Source organism: Camelina sativa, chromosome 9 (assembly GCF_030686135.1).
Source record: "Camelina sativa cultivar CO46 ecotype springtype chromosome 9, ASM3068613v1".
Lineage (NCBI taxonomy): Eukaryota > Viridiplantae > Streptophyta > Magnoliopsida > Brassicales > Brassicaceae > Camelina > Camelina sativa.
Window position 1 is genome coordinate 15,747,570 of NC_141888.1, and position 17,994 is coordinate 15,765,563.

Consider the following 17,994-nt stretch of genomic DNA (forward strand, 5'->3'; position numbering starts at 1 on the left):
AGAAACGTAATCAACTGCCACCAGAATATAGATATTACCATTTGATGGAGGGTTGAAAGGTCCCATGAAGTCTATACCCCAAACATCAAATATCTCTACTTCTAGGATCGGATTCTGGGGCATCTCGTTCCTCCTTGTGATGTTGCCCATCCTCTGACAAGCATCACACTTGGTGATGAAACTGTGAGCATCTTTGAACAAGGTTGGCCACCAAAGACCTGCTTGAAGAACCTTCTGAGCTGTTTTGAATGTGGCGAAGTGACCTCCATAGGTGGAGCCGTGACAGTGCTCAAGCACTCCCTGCACTTCCCCTTCTTCTATGCATCTTCTGAACAGACTGTAAGAACCTCTCTTATACAGATAGAGTTCATCCCAGAAGTAGTGGTTGACTTCTCTGAAAAACCTTTTCCTCCTGTAGGGATCCATGTCATCAGGAACTTCTCCACAAACCTTGTAATTCACGAAGTCTGCATACCATGGTGCAGTGTCTGAAGTGATCACCATACAATTGATTTTGAAGTTTTCAACCCCTGTGTCATGCATCTGCTCACAAACCTGGGCGACCAGAAGTTGCTCCTTAGGCATTGAATCATCTATTGGAACAGCATCTTCAATCCTCATTCTTGACAAGTAGTCTGCAACTCCGTTTTCTATGCCTTTCTTGTCAACGATCACCATGTCAAACTCCTGAAGAAGCAGAATCCATCTCAATAGTCTTGGCTTGGTATCCTTCTTCGAGTAGATGTATCTCAGAGCAGCATGATCGGTATACACAATGACCTTCGAACCCAAAAGATAACTACTGAATTTTTCGAATGCAAACACAACTGCTAGGAGTTCCTTCTCTGTGGTGGCATATCTTCCTTGAGTCTCGTCCAAGGTGCGACTCGCGTAGTAGATGACATGAAGCTTCTTGTCAATACGCTATCCCATAACTGCTCCAACTGCGAAGTCTGAAGCATCACACATAATCTCAAACAGATGATCCCAATTCGGGGCTTATACTATGGGTGCGGAAACCAAGGCCTCCTTGATCTTACTGAAAGCTTCCAAACATGCTGCATCAAATTCGAATTCAACCTCCTTGCACAGCAACCTTATTAATGGTCCTGCAATTTTTGAGAAGTCCTTGATGAATCTCCTGTAAAATCCAGCATGTCCCAGAAAACTTATGATGTCCTTCACTGTCTTAGGCGGTTGAAGCTGAACCATGACCTCAATCTTAGTTTGTCAACCTCAATTCTTTTCTCAGAAATCTTGTGTCCCAGAATAATCCCTTCTTCAACCATGAAGTGGCATTTCTCCCAGTTTCAGCACCAGGTTCGTCTCCTCATATCGCGTCAATACCCTGCACAGATTCAACAAACAAGAGGAGAAAATAGAACCGTATACTGAGAAGTCGTCCATAAACACTTCCACTGACTCCTCAATCAAATCCGAGAAAATTGATGTCATGCACCTTTGAAAGGTGGCAGGTGCATTGCACAAATCAAATGGCATGTGTCTGTAGGCAAAAGTGCCATAGGGACAAGTAAATGTTATCTTTTCCTGATCATTTGGGTGGATAGGGATTTGGAAGAATCCACTATACCCATCAAGGAAATAGTAATAAGGATGACTAGCTAGTCTTTCCAACATTTGATCAATAAAAGGAAGAGGAAAATGATCCTTCCTAGATACAACATTCAACTTCCTGTAATCAATGCACATCCTATGTCCTGTGATGGTCCTAGTTAGGATTAACTCATTTTTTTCGTTTTTGATTACAATTATTCCTTCCTTCTTAGGTACACAGTGCACTGGAGATACCCAAGTACTATCAGAGATAGGATAGATAACTCTAGCGTCAAGCAGTTTTAGGATTTTCTTTTTTACTACCTCTTTCAGATTAGGGTTCAATCTTCTTTGGGGTTCAATACTAGCATATGACTCATTTTCAAGATTGATCCTATGCGTGCAAAAACTAGGTGAGATTCCTTTGATATCATCTAAAGAATAACCTATGGCTCTTCTATACTTCTTAAGCTCAGTTACAAGCAACTTCAATTCATCATCACCCAACCTAGCATTCACTATGACATGATAAGTAGAATTGGTTACCTGAGTCCAGAAGAGAGAGTTTTGAGTTCTACCTTTGGAGCCTTCAGGAGCGGTCACGGTCGAGTGGAAGGTGTGCGGCTGGAGTGGTGGCTCGATCGAGTGGGACATCGGTGTCTCGAGTTAGGTCCTGATGTCGGTCGAGAGGGAGATCTCGCGTTTTGAAGTTTCTGCCTCAACTGCACATACCTCTTATGCGTCAGACAGCTGCTCGAACTCCTCTGGTTCGTCCGTTTCTCTGTGGGAGTCTAGCAAATTCTTGTAACAAGTGGTCTCCTCATGCAGGAACCTTTCTTCTTCATCCTTGGTCAAAGCAGTCTTGAGGTGATCCTCCTCAGTTAATTCCTCCAACAACTCATCAGCCAACTTATCCATCTCTTCAATGTAGAAGACTTGTCCTCCTATTGTTGGCTTCTTCAAAGTATCCTTGATGTCAAACTTCAAAATAAAGTCGTCGCCCAGATTAAGATCAATCTTGCCATTTCTGACATCAATGATGGCTCCAGCAGTCGCCAGGAATGGTCTTCCTAATATCAGAGGATCTTTTGGTTCTTCATCCATCTCTAGAAGCACAAAGTCAGTTGGCACTTCCACGTCTCTGATCCTGACAGGTAAGTCTACTAACATACCATGTGGAAGTCTCACTGATCTATCTGCGAGGATGAGAGAGATGTTGCAACCCTTAAACCTTGTAAAACCCAACCTCTTAGCCACAAAGAGTGACATCAGATTAACTGAAGCGCCGAGATCACATAGGCACCTATCAAAAGACATAGGTCCAAGGGAGCAAGGTAGAGTGAATGATCCTGGATCTTTGAGCTTCTTTGGTACAATCTTCTTCTGGATGATTGCACTGCACTCTAGACTTAGTACCACCATGCCTTGAACTTCTTTTGATCTCTCCTTCACTAAGTCCTTGAGGAATTTCTGGTAGTGAGGAACAAGTGCGAATGCATCCAGAAATGACATTCTCAACTCAATCTCCTTGACTTGTTTTTCGAACAAGGCTTTGTACTTCTCAGTAAGTTGCTTCTTGAACCTCACTGGAAATGGTTGAGGAGGCTTGTATGGTGGAGGGATGAATCTCACAGGTTAGTCATCAGAAACAACCTGTTCCTTAACAGCTTCAGGTTCAGACTGCTTCACTAGTTCAACCGGGTCTTTGACTGCTTCAACTGGGTTCTTTATCTGAGCTTCATCCTGAACAAAATCCTCCCCATCTAATTCCGCACTGTCCTCAGTGACGTCTGGAACTCCCTGTCTGGGAGGCAATTTTTCCCACTTCTCAGCGTAATTGTGTTTGCAAACTCCTTGGGGTTCTGAACAGCCTTCCCTGGGAATTGGCCAGGCTTTGGTGCAGAAGTAGAAGCAGATTGGCCTTCTGTATACCTTATCTTTGATTTGAGAGCTTCAAATTTGACGTTCAGATCATTGTAAGAGCATTCCATCCTCTGACTGAGGTCAGCAAACTTCTTGGCAGTGTCCATGGAACCGCTAGCTTGACCCTGAAGAAGTTGTTGCATCATTTGCTTCATTTCTTGATCTGGAGATGGAGTAGGCTGAACTGGTTGAGGGCGGAATCCTGGCGGTGGTCCTGAAGGTGCCTGATAACCCTGCTGGAACTGTTGTTTAAAAGCGAATCCCGGATTGTAAGGCACAAAAGGTTTTTGTTGACCTTGCTAATGTTGTTGAGGCGGGTACACCTGATCTATTGGATTAGCAACGTTGTTACTTCTTTGGGACAAATTGGGGTTTACCTTGTATTGGTTGAAACCTTTGTTGTAACCACCTTGATTCTGGACATAGCTGATCTCCTCAGTCTGCTCGCCCTCCCCATCTCGAACTTGGAAAGGGTCATCCTCATATACGAACTTGACGATCCTCTACTGGCTTAGCAAGATACGGTCAAACTTCTCATTGGCATTCTTGAGGTTCTTCTTGTACTTCTCCTCAGATCCAGCGTCGCCTCGAACTATGCGGTCATGGTCCTCATTGTAATTGCCGTCTGAGTGGGCGAGATTTTCAACCAATTGCCAACGTTCATCAACATCTTTGTTCAAGAAGTTACCGTTATAAGCAGTGTCAAGCAGCATGCGGATTTTTGGAAGGACACCACGGTATAGAGTGCTCAGCAGTGACTCGTTGCCAAAACCATGGTGTGGAAACTGGCTCTGGTAACCCTTGAAACGCTCCCAGGCTTCACAAAATGATTCTAAGTTCTTCTGAGTAAAAATAGAGATGTCATTCCTGAGACGTGCTGTTCTGGCGTTGGAGAAAAACTTGGCCAAGAAGGCTTTCTTGCAGTCATCCCAAGTGGTGATTGTTCCCTTGGGAATTTTTTTCTCCCATTGATGAGCTTTATCTCCCAGGGAGAATGGGAAGAGGCGCAACTTGTAACCATCTTCACTCACGCCGTTGATCTTGGTGAGACTGCACAGACGGTCCAATTTGTCCAAGTGGTCGAGTGGATCCTCCATAGGCAACCCGTGAGACTTGTTCCCTTGGATCATGGTGATCAGACCACGTTTGATTTCGAAGTTGTTGTTTTGCACGGCGGGAGGGACGATCTCAGCACGTTGAGTAGGAGTGTTTGGTGCATCCCCAGCACCAATGTTTCATTGTCCATTAGGTTGTTCCATAGTGACTGGTGCGGGACGATCAGTGGAAATACGAGTTTGTCGTGGGCGTTGCAACCGATTGATGTTGTCGATTACAGGAAAAGGAGATTCTGATGCCCTCTTGATCTGGTGTGCATGCAAGGTTGCAATTAACAGGTGCCTGAGATGCAAAACAAACAAGCAGATAACCAAAGCAAGTCAGTACTCATAATGATAAGTGTAACAGAACTTAATCTTGCTAAAATTGAAATCTTAAATGTAGCAAAACGAATCCCAAATGGCAACGGCGCCAAATTGATACTAGGTTTTTTTTTTCTCTCCTAGTAGGTCTCAATTAACCTTATGTGTTGTAGTACTAAAGGTGTCAATCCAAATGGGATGTTACTAGCAATCAAGATGCAATAAAAAATCACAAGTCAAGCCAATTCAAAGAGAGTGTTTGTCTAACAGTCCTAGAATGATGAGAATACAAAACGGAAATGAGTCACAGAACTAAAAACGAGAATGCATGACAAGAAGCGAAAATGAATGAAAACAGAAATGAGTCTAAGCATGAACTAAACAACAAGAAATGAAACAGTCTCAGGAATGCAATAGAAATCAGAAAGAAAGAAGTCCTAAGGATGGGAGGAATTGATGTCGGTGAAGTATCCTAGTCTATAAAGTGTTTAACATGTCACAAGCAAACCATCCCTAAACAATGAAAATCACTTATTAGCTAATCCAATCTCTTGACAGAAGCTACTCAAACTCAACCACTTCCAAACCTAGCTCTCGCTAGAGAAACATGATCAAGCATGGCATGAAAAACAAGTTCATTCACGTGAACAAACATCCTAGACAACTAATCTCTTAGGCTAGGAACGTAAGTCTGTGGCACTAGTTGGTCAGACATTTCATCGAACACCTTTTGGGTGCGGAAATGTCTAAGACCTAGTTCCAATTGATCAGAGAGAAACAAGTATTTCTAACTCTAGTCCAGAAGGGAATCATACAAATCAAAGCTTAAACACTCTACATCCTAAGATCCTTCACCTAATCTATCCCATCCTCAAGAACTACCACAATACTCATATCCGAAAATCATCATCAAGGATGCAAACCCAGAAAACATTGAAACAAGTATTCTTAGATAGATAAAAATGGGAAGAACAACTTTGTAGAAGAAATCAAAAGTAAAATACTCAATAAACTCAAAGATATCGGAATGCAAAGTCCTAAAGTGTTTTGGTGGGTAAGTGAAACCTTAAAGAAAAGAACAACACGAGAGTAAAAGGTTTCTTGGACAAAGACTTAACAAAATGTATTTATAGTAAAAACATGTGAATCCCTAAAACTTAAATTGACAAGATGGAGCGTCGGTTCAGGAATCTCCTGAAGCATGTAAGATGGAGCGCCTTCCTGACATGCGTGATTTGGTCGGTGTGCAACCAGTGGCTCGATTGGCGACTTGAGAATGGCTCGAGTGATGTGTTTCCGACTGGTGACTTTCGAATGGCTCGAGTGATGTGTCTGCAATGCGTGGCTCGAACGGCGTCTGGAGTGCGTGGCTTGAACGTTTTGCTTCCAACGTCTCCTAGATACCTGAAATACTCCGAAATGCACAATGTATGCAAGGATGATGCAAGAACTACTTATACATGGAAAGTGTATAGAAAAGACTGGAAAATGATGCAAAACAATGAGTTATCCTAGCTAAATGCATGATAAATATATGCTAAGGAGAGACAAAATATAGACATATCAGTCACCTATCCTGAAACTACTCCAGCTCAAGCACGCTTAACTCTGGAGTTCTCGTATGACCCTTGATTGAAAAGATAATTGCACTTTGATGACATAGGCGGCCAAATCAAAGTTTTTAAACCTATCCGCAAACCAGGGTGTCACAGTCACCGAACTCCTATGGATCTATCAACAACAATCTATGTTTTTCTAATCTATCTATCTATGTTTGTTGTAAGCTTGTGTTTGATTAGCCTATGTTATCTAACCATTAGGTTGATGAGCTTCTACTCCTTATCTCCCTTTAGGATTGAATGAATTGTAAAAATTATGTTTGCACAAAAAAGGGTCTATGACTAACCAATCAAAGTTGAGAAATTATAAGAAAATAAATTTGACATAAATAAAGAAATAATAAAAACTTATAAGCACGATAATATATGAATTCCAAATAATTCAAAGATGAAAAGATAACTTAAATAAAAGAATCTAAAAATGCTACATTAAATTTTAAAATACAGTATTAGAGGAGGAAGATATATTAATCTTTTTTTTAGGTCAACATATTAATCTTACCTATTCCAAACTGAAAATGAGAAAGTAGAAAAAAATCTTGGTTTAAAAAAATAATAATAAATTACCTTTCCATTAAAAAATTTTACCAATAGAACAAAGTTGAAACTTGAAAGCAATATTTGAATAAATTATTTTGTTCGATGAAAAATATGAGACGATCTATGTTTATATAAAAGTGATTATTTACAAATTTTAGAATTAATAATTAACTGTATGTTTTCCTTAATCCATATTCTATTTTTTTTTGTAGAATTAATAACTTAAAATTAAAATTAAGAAAATAATGTTATAATTTCGAATATATTTCATAAAAAATAAAAGAATTTTAATTGAGATTATTTAAATATGATAATCTCACTTTAATTATTTAAAATTCTTTTAATTTTTGTAATTTTGTAATGTTTTTATAATTATCTTTTTACATTATTAATATTGTGTATGGCTAATTTTCAAAACCCAACTTTATATAATATGATCGTTTGATTTCAAAGTTAGACACATGTAAAAAAAATATTAAAAAAGAAATTATATCATAAAATATAAATATAGAAAATAAAAGAATTAGAACTAATAATATTGTTTTCTTAAAAAAAAGAATTAATTAATTTTTGAAAATTTACAAACATATCTCAATAATACGATTGCAATATGTGTCAATCAAAGATTTTGGCAGATGAAAATTAGAAATCTTTACTGTTAAGAAAAATTTAAAAGATATACTCAAATTAAAATTAACAAAAATTAATTAAAAATAAGATAATTTTAATATAATAAAACAGAAAAGCAAGGTTATCATCCTCCCAACCATAATGATATTCCCTATATATTAATAGAGAAGCACACTCTTAAAAATGCTGATGTGTCGCCGCCAAATAGCTCGAAACACATTTAGCTATTTAGCCTTATTTAGATTTATTATTTATACTATATGCCATTGTATTTTTGAAAAAAAAAACTGTGTTATTCTTGAAAACTTTATCACATAACTTTATTAATATTAATTAAGTTTAAGCTTATATTTTATATATTAGAAAAAATATTTATTGAAATACATTTGTAACCCACGCGGATCTCACAAATTCAAGCGGGACGGATGCAAAGATATTTTGTGGCTCAAAATATTTAAACTTGTTGTAGGATGGCTTAGCGGACCGGTTTGACCGGGTTAACAATTTTATTTAAATTATCCGGTTCATGTAGTTTTAGTTTTTTGCGATTTTTATTTGATTTGATAGTTCAAGATTTTAATAAAAATCTAACGATCACTAATGCGGTTCACATTCTATCCAGACCCGCCATCATGTCAATCTAAAATTTATGGTGAAGCGATTACTATTTTAATCTTTCATAAACTTGATGAATTCAAACCAATATAAGTTTAAATGTTATACTAAATAAATATATTTACAAATGTAATAACTCAAACAAAAGTTTCACTTCGTGCAACAGCACGGGTTATTACCTAGTATTCTTTTAAAAAATAATAATTTCATGGATGGCTCCATCATCTTCCTAGATCCAATATCCAACCAATGCATACATTTTTCATGATCTACTTTGGAAGATTATGTAAAAATCTGAAAATCATAAATGATAGAAATTTTGAGGTATCGTATAATTTGTGGTATAGCTTGAAGTTGATGAGAGAAACAATATGAAAAATTTACCAATATCTAAAATGCATATCATTGTAATACCCGCAAACCGGATTTTTGGTTCGAGCATCGATCGACGCCAAGGTTAGAGTATCGATCAACACTAATGTTTGGTTTGTACTCGGGTTCGAGCATCGATGTGGATGTCAACATTACGATAGGCGACGTGGATGTCAGGAAGACGACTTACACGACAAGATATGGACACTACGAGTTTTGGTTTATGCCCTTTGGTTTGACTAATGCGCCAGCTGCGTTTATGAGGTTGATTAACAGTGTGTTCTAGGAGTTTCTGGATAAGTTTGTCATCAACTTCAATGACGACATACTGGTGTATCCCAAGATTCTTAAGGAGCATGAGATTCATCTGAGGGCAGTTATGAGGAAGCTGCAGGAGCAGAAGTTGTTCTCTAAACTGAGCAAATGCAGTTTTTGGCAAAGGGAGATGGGTTTTCTGGGTCATGTTGTCTGGAGAGGGAGTTTCCGTTGATCCAGAGAAGGTTGAGGCTATTAGAGATTGGCCTACACCGAGTAATGCTACCAATATCAAGAGTTTTCTTGGCTTGACAGGATACTACAGGAAGTTTGTGAAGGGTTTTACGATTATGGCACAGTCGATGATTTAGCTGACGGGGAAAGACGTTCCTTTTGTGTGGTTAATGGAGTGTGAGGCAGCTTTTGCAAGCATGAAGCAGATGTTGATGAGTACACCGGTATTGGCATTGCCAGAGCAGGATAAGCCGTATGTGGTGTAAACAGATGCTTCTAGAGTTTGTTTGGGGATGTGTACTGATGCAGGAGGGGAAGGGTATTGCCTATGCTTTGCGGTAGTTGTGAAAGCATGAGAGCAACTATCCTACTCATAACTTGGAGATGGCAGCTGTAGTGTTTGCTTTAAAGATTTGGAAGTATTATCTTTATGGTGGATAGATACAGGTGTACACAGATCATAAGAGCTTGAAGTATATCTTCACTCAGCCTGAGCTGAATTTGAGGCAGAGGGGGTGGATGGAGTTGGTGGCAGATTATGATCTAGATATAGCTTACCACCTCAATAAAGCTAACTTGGTGGCAGATGCTCTGAGCAAGAAGCGGGCGGCTTCGGCTTAGGGGCAGTTTATTGAGTTGTTGGTAAGTGAGATTAGTACCTTGAGGTTATTTGCTATTTCAAGAGAGCCATTGGGATTGGAGGCAGCAGATAGAGAAAATATTCAGAGTTGAGTTTGGTTGGCTCCACAGACTGATGTGAGGCTGGTGAATGCCTCCAAGGATGCAAGTTTGGAGTATCAAGTCTCTGCTAATCGGACTAACCTTTTGCATGGTCAGGTTTGTGTGCCCAAGGATGAGGGGCTGAGGCAGGAGATTTTGAGAGAGGTTCATTCGAGCAAGTTCTCTATTCATCCAGAAACAACTAAGATGTACCGTGACCTCAAACGGTATTACCACTGGGTAGCGATGAAGAGAGATGTCGCTAGCTGGGTCACGAGGTGCGATACCTGCCAGTTGGTGAAGGCAGAGCATTAGGTGTAGGGTCTCTTGTAGAGTTTAACCATTCCAGAGTGAAAATGGGATATGATCACGATGGACTTTGTGGTTGGTTTGCCTGTTTCGCTGACTATGGATGCTATTTGGGTGATTGTGGATCATCTGACAAAGTCCGCACATTTTTTGGCCATTAAGAAGACTGATGGAGCAGCAGTTTTGGCTAAGAAATATGTGGAGGAGATAGTGCGGTCGCATGGTGTGCTTGTGAGCATAGTGTTAGATAGAGATTCGAAGTTCACTTCGGCATTTTAGACAGAGTTGGGCACTAAGGTGCACATGAGTACATCTTATCATCCTCAGACTAATGGGTAGGTAGAAAAGGCGATTCAGACTCTAGAGGGTTTGTTGAGGATGTGTGTGAGTACAGCTTATCATTCTCGGATTCCATAGAAAGAAAACCATTATGATGATCCGGTTCTCCATGCCTCCGCCACCCTCCTCTTGAACCATTCCTACAACTTGATTGACCTGAAGACATCTAAACCAAAAGAAAATAGGTAAGTTGCTAGTTAATCCAAAGGTTTAAATTTAAAACTAACCAAGCAAACAACCGGAATTCTAATAGTGTTTTTGCGACACATTAACTCGATAAAATCTATTGAAAAGCCTAAGTGTCTGCGAGTATTAAACCCGCTCTTATACCACCGTTGTAACACCCCAAACCGTTTGATGGCCGGACAAGCCAACAGATAGCCATGGAACGCTACAATGGGAACCACGCCAAGGTGGTCCAGTCGAGGGATATAAGCTGCAGCCTCCCAACTGGTCTTTCTTCGACACAATTCCACCCGCGATCGAGACTGTTTAGGCTTTGCAATCCTCGAAGTCTGGTGCATTGTGTTGGCCCAGACGAGGCCAAGTATCCAATTCACTTGTCATGTTTTCAATCAAAGAAGTTATCAAAGCAATATATAGTCGGTTCGTTTTCAAAGAATACACAGTAGGAAAATATTTAGTTTTTACAAAAACACATAAAATTTCATATCCCACACCCTAGTGTTTCCTCTAGCTCTAGACTCATCCTAGACTTCCTGCAAAACAAAATATTATCATGATTAATCTAAAATTACTCAGTGAGCTGGGTACCCCTTTCCTACCATGCATTCTATTTTTTCACCTCGACTACTCCAACAAACATCAAGTAAACAAAGTTGCGCGAGCAGATACATGGCGGAAGCAATAAATTAGCAATAAGAAATGAAGGTTAGATAAATCAAGACAAGACTCGATAAACCTAAACACCTCACATCCTATGGGCCCTCGATAATCTGTTCCGTTCCACAACAAAATAAAGCCACATGTTAAAACCACAAAGGTAACTAACTTGAGCCACAAAGGTCGCATCGTCATGCAGCGGTAGGGCTAGTTGTTAGCTAGACACCAAATTGTCTCTAATGTGAGAAACCACTTGGGATTAGGCTCATGAGACATCCTAACACCGCACTTGGAACAGAAGATCAACCATTCTATTCTAGCTATGACTCCGAAATAAAATTCAAAAGACTAGCTAAAAATAAGTACAACAATTCAAAGAGTTAGTAATAATGCAAAGAATTAAGTACCTCAATCATGCAAACAATTTCAAGCAATAAAATCAAGCAATAACATGCTAGCAAAATAAAGCAAGAAATTTAAGTAAACAATCAGCAAGCAACCAAGAATTAAATTCAAGCAACTTAGATTGGTTTACATGCATGTAATTATTTTTTTTTGCAAAATATTTAATCCATCAAGTAAACTTAGGATAATTTTCTATCATCATTGTGCAATCAATTTATCCGGTTTTTAAGCAACAAAATTTGCAAACAAAATTCATCAACTAAACATAATTCATCATGAAAACATAGGATTTATATCTCATCGATTTTTAAACATGCATGGTGATTCTAGCGTCACTTCTATGTAATTAAACAAGAATCTAACAAGAACCCTACCAATTTTTAGCATACAACTTATTTTAATTCAAGTGATTCTATTAGGCATTATAAATAAATGCAACAAGCAACATATGCGTAAAAGATCCCTAGAGCCCAAGCAGCATCCCACACAAACTACCAAAGACTCACAGAGATTCTACGCAGCTAATTGATTGAGTGATCCGATTCTCCTTCACCAGCGAATCAGACGGCGACTTCTATCTTGGCCTTCAGCTCCAACAGACCTTTCTCTTCTTCTTCCTCTTGAATGATCAAGTTTTTAGAGAGGTTTTTCTTTTGTGTTTCTTTAGCTATCCAAATCGCAAATGAGGCTGATGAGAGAGTATTTATAGCCATTTGCGTTCACTGCCCCCTTAAATCCATGTGTCTTTTTGTTTTGTATTAGTGTTATGCGTTTTGCATGGTTTGACATGTGGCACTGCATGCACTGCATATGGTGCGTGAGACACACTCGCAGTGAAAAAGTGGCTTCAAATCGCGCAAGTGTCTTCTCCCTCCAGTCTTGCATGTTTCTTTATTCCATTGTGAGCTAAGTGGTGTTGGCAATCTAGGAATAGAATGTTCACATATTCTTTTGTTTTTATGATCTGATATGTTTCTTCTTTTATTATTATTTTCATGTGGCGTTACTTCTCGACCACGACATCTAGTCCCGATCCTCCTTTGCTTCTTTAGTGTTGTCGTGAATTCCCTTTGTTTCTCATCCCAAGACATTAAAATTTATATGCGTCTGTCGCCATCGTCTGATATGTCGTTATAATGGCTTCTGATACGTATCATTGTTGGTGCCATCGCTGGATCTTTGGTAACTCGATAACCGGTACGATGACCTTCTAGTACCATCGTTAGCCTTCTGGTACCACTGTCGTTGGCACGCTGGCTATTCGATCACTGGTCCTTCGTTCTATTTTATTTTTGGCTCGACCATTCATCTTCTTTGTAGTTTTAAAGACTTTCCATCGGAGAAAATCCTTTGACCATCAGGTCATTTACTCCATTGGTTCGATGGTTCTCATGTCTCGGGTCATTTTTCGACTTAGTGATATTTCTTCAAAACTCTTTCGGTTGTTCTCCTTTATTTTCTTTTCTCCTTGTTTTTAAGTTCTTTCCAATTCTTTTTCTTCAAAATTTTTATTAGGGTTTTTATCCTTAGTGTGGGTCACTACATTCTTCCCCCCTTGAAAAAATTTTTCCTTGAATTCTAATGTTTTCCTCTCCTCTCCTCTTCCTGCGGCGTTAATGTTTCTTGTCATCTGCGTCTTCTTCTCATTCCCACCGTTTATAATGTAATTTTTGTTGTAATGTTCCTTGAAGCTTTGAACTTCTCCTCCCATACTTGAGCCTTTGTTGGTCTTCTTGTCATGTCTCCTACTACGCTATCCATTTCACCTTAACTTGATTTTTTGTCAATTTCCTTGTTTTTTCATTCATTTCATCATTTACTTCTTCCCCTTGCACTGTCGGCTGGCACCATTTGGAAAGCTTCTTCAACTCCAGCATTCCTTGGTTTTCTACATCTTCTAGCTCCTTGGTTATTAAAGCTCCTTCCATGTTGTACCACGATTGGGCTACTGAATTATACTCCTCATCTTGTTCCTCATTGTCCTTTGGTTTGTTCTAGTCTCCTTATTGTCATTGTGGCTATGTTCTTTTCATGAACGCTGATCCAGCGATCGGCGACTAAAAAATACATGTAACTTGAGAGTCAAGTCTATGGAGAGAACACCGGCAACATTGTAAAAGCAATCACAGCTACACTTTTTAATGTTATTTTTAGCTACCATGGTGACACCGGCAACTCTCGTAGTCACTGAGACACCTGACATTTTTTAAACCTGTGTCGTTCTTTCAGTTTCCTCTCTTTATTTTCCAGTCGTTGTCGCTATTCTAGCGATTAGTAAAAGAACAGGCCCTGTGTAACTTAGTTTTCTCGGACTCTTTGTTTTTCACATGTTTTCCAAGTGATTTTGCGTTCTCCGAGTCCCTTGGTTTAGTACCTCCTTATTTATTTAACTTATTCGGCTTCATTTGGCTTCCATGTCTTCATTCAATAAATTGTTTCCTCCGGCTCAGTTGGCTTCTGTTTTCTTGTTTTTTAACCTCCATGTCTCTGGCTAATTTTATCATCACACCTCATCATGTGATCTTGGGTTCTTCATCAATGACTTCTTCATCTTCTTCTTATGCATCCATTTTAGAGTTTCCTTAGTGTTCTCCATACTTGTTCTGAGTTTTTCATTTACTCACTAAGAGTTGGTTCGATGGAAACTCACTGATTTCTCCCACTTTGCATAAAATTCTGCTTCATCTCCATTGCCTTCTATTATTTTCTTGTACCCTCTTTATCTTCACTTGGTCGATTTTATATTTAATTTGCTGTGCCACTTTTGATTGATTGTCATTGTGCTCTCTCTTGTTTGCTTTAGTTTCACCCCTTTGTTTGATTTTCTTGGATTTTCCCCAAACGTTTTATCACTGAATTCCTTTGTTCTCCCTTTGACTGTTCTGATTGTCTTTCTGGATTGAATTTCCTTGAACTTTCTTCAGCCGGTCTGATCACGCTCTTTGTTTGCGGGGTATGTGAATCCTCAACTAATCATGCCAATCAAAATTCAAGCTAATCATAAAATTAACTATGCAACCTATATGCAATTCAAGCAATCAAGGCAAGCAATCACACACAAAAAGACTAGTAAGAAGTCACACACAAAAAATGGACATGTCTTAGGACTTAGCACAATTTTCCCTTAACTTTACAAATATTTTACTCCAAAAATATAATGGTTCTTCTTCCACCTAGCCATTCATCTATTTTTAAAAGGTTCAGATTCTACTTGGCCAAATTTACAATTTCTAAATGCTGAGACAGAGACAAAAATACACCTTCTTCTTACAAGTTATACCGGTTAATCTTGTACCAAAAAGAATACCTAGCCGGCCCTTATACTTAGCCCAAAATAAAATGCCCCACCTAGTTATTATGATCTTACTGGTCATGGAGTTCCCTACACTTATCACAAGTGCACACACTCATCCTAGGCGTCTCATCAGGTTGCGGTTCATCGGGTGGCACGCTAGAGGTCGTGGCAGCAGACATTGAAGTTCCAGCTCCATCCAGCGTCGTTCCTTCTGTTTGTGTGGCTTGCTCTAGGCAGCTATGGGTGAATTGTATAGATGCTCCACACTCCTTACATATCACATGCTCCGTGGTTAGCGGACGATGCATGATCGCTTTCCAGCAATATTTATTTTGGTGCTCTGTCGATCCACACGCTGCACAGAGTATCATGTTCCTCATACAGAAGCGAGTCGGGTATGTCACTATCTGGGAAAAGGGCCATTTCATACCCGTACACACCTCAAAAGTGCGAATTGCTGCCTATACAAACAAAGAGTGCCAATTTAGACATGTACCCTAATACATTTCTAATTTCATACCTGTACTCACAAAATCGAGCCAATTACAAAGTCCACGTTAACGGATTTAAGTCAACCGTTAGAGATGCTGACTCAGAATCCACGTGTATGCAAAACGACGCCGTTTTGATACGTTTTCCTCGCAAAAAAATTTGTGGACATTCCACACTCGGGGAGATTTGAACCTTCAATCTCGAACATTACTAGCACTGGACTTAACCAATTGATCCCACAACAACACTCGGTAAAATCATACAATTATATTCTTATAAACCTAAGGTAGCATCTAAATCGAAGAAAAATGTGGGATATCCACACTCCCGTAGGTCGAACCCGCGTCCTCAGATTTTAATAGCAAGGACATAACCAACTGATCCAACAACATCACTCGGTTATATCACACAATGTTATCCTTATAAAGCGAAAAGAAATCTAAGTCCCAATTAAAAAACCAAAATCAATTTTAGTGTAACCAAAAAATTTGATTTTATTTTCTCAAAAGTTTTTAATATGAACAGATGTATTAAAGTAGATGTAATCTAAAAAATTTATATTAAAAATATGAATTAATCTAAATTTGGTTACATCTAAATTAATTAATCTAAATTTTTTTAGATTAATTTTTTTTTTTAGATTAATTTTTAATCAATTAAAGAAAAAAATGACTTAATTTTTTTCGATTAATTAATCTAAAAATTTTAGATTAAAAATTAATTAATTTTTAATTAATTAAAATTACATTTAATTAATTAATTTTTAATTAATTAAAATTTAGATGTAAAAATATGTCCTATTGAGAACATCTGAGGACGTTTACATTAAAAAATATATCCTATTTTTTCTTTAATTCATTAAAAATTAATCTAAAAAAATAATTAATCTAAAGTGATGTTGTTGGATAACATTGTGTGATTTAGATTTCTTTTCGCTTTATAAGGATAACATTGTGTGATATAACCGAGTGATGTTGTTGGATCAGTTGGTTATGTCCTTGCTATTAAAATCTGAGGACGCGGGTTCGACCCACGGGAGTGTGGATATCCCACATTTTTCTTCGATTTAGATGCTACCTTAGGTTTATAAGAATATAATTGTATGATTTTACCGAGTGTTGTTGTGGGATCAATTGGTTAAGTCCAATGCTAGTAATGTTCGAGATTGAAGGTTCAAATCTCCCCGAGTGTGGAATGTCCACAAATTTTTTTGCGAGGAAAACGTATCAAAACGGCGTCGTTTTGCATACACGTGGATTCTGAGTCAGCATCTCTAACGGTTGACTTAAATCCGTTAACGTGGACTTTGTAATTGGCTCGATTTTGTGAGTACAGGTATGAAATTAGAAATGTATTAGGGTACATGTCTAAATTGGCACTCTTTGTTTGTATAGGCAGCAATTCGCACTTTTGAGGTGTGTACGGGTATGAAATGGCCCTTTTCCCGTCACTATCTTCCTGGTAGTGGCACGAGTTTGCAGTCGGCCTCTTGGCAGCAGCGTCTCTAAGTGAAGTACTGGCTGCGTCCCTTCATCGTGCCTTCTTGGACGCTTGGTACCACCTTCTCCTTTTTCGAACTGCACAATTTCCCTTTTCAGCTTCTTCTCTTCGGCCATCTTCTCGATCATCTCCATCCTTGGTTCTCTTGGTACTCCATCTATTCCTCTCAAGCAGTTAAGTGATGCTTCATTACTTAAGTCAGCCTCCAACAACATCGGATCCCATCTTTTCCTGTCTTGGTAGCTCTCTCTCTTGATTAATACCTGGCTGCAATATCATCATCTGTTCTGAGACTTCTCCAACTGGACTGGATACTAGACTAGTGTTCTCCATCGGCTCCATATTTTCTTTGGATTCGAGTACTGCATCGCGTGGTACCCCGTTCCGGTTCCTCCTCACTTCGACAACCAAGGTTGGTATATCATCATCGCAATCAGATAAAATTTTGATCACTTCCAAGTATTCTTGCTCCGGCGTTAAAGATTCATATGACTTGCCATCACTTGAGTTACCTCCACTCGTATTTCTATCATTCTCAATCTCTGGTACGACTGCATCGCTGCTGGCTTCAATTGACGACACTAACGCCGACAGAGTGTTGAGGATTCTATTGACAGTCTCTGGATTTTCTTCCATAAAGTTCTCAGCATTGGTGCCATTGGACTGCTCCTCTACCAGCTCAAACAGTAGGTGTTGGAATCTATTAGCGGTACAGGCGCTTTCTTCTCCATAATCTCTGACTGGGACAGTTAGGATTCTACCTTCTTCGTCCACCGTGACTTGGATGCAGTTTAACTCGCCAATCTCCATCACAACTGACTGACCGTCTTGATTTGTTTTCGCCTCCTCTGACCCTTCTAAGCATTTTTATGGATCGGTTTGAATAGAAGTACTTAAATAAGCTTCTTAAAAAACTTCGAACATTAGCGTC

The 17,994-nt window shown here is 38.9% G+C and overlaps 1 long non-coding RNA gene and 1 other non-coding gene across 2 annotated transcripts; one reads left to right on the top strand and one right to left on the bottom strand.

Moving 5' to 3' along the window:
• Positions 1-4,245: 4,245 nt before the first annotated feature.
• On the top strand, positions 4,246-4,352 carry LOC147938128 (small nucleolar RNA R71). Its single transcript, XR_015567555.1, has one exon. It is a non-coding gene; the product is annotated as a small nucleolar RNA R71 (small nucleolar RNA).
• Positions 4,353-8,349: 3,997 nt separating this feature from the next.
• Positions 8,350-12,449, bottom strand: LOC109126659 (uncharacterized). Its single transcript, XR_002033570.2, has 2 exons — positions 12,283-12,449; positions 8,350-10,694 (listed from the first exon to the last, which is right to left on the bottom strand). It is a non-coding gene; the product is annotated as an uncharacterized LOC109126659 (long non-coding RNA).
• Between the last annotated feature and the right edge of the window lie 5,545 nt (positions 12,450-17,994).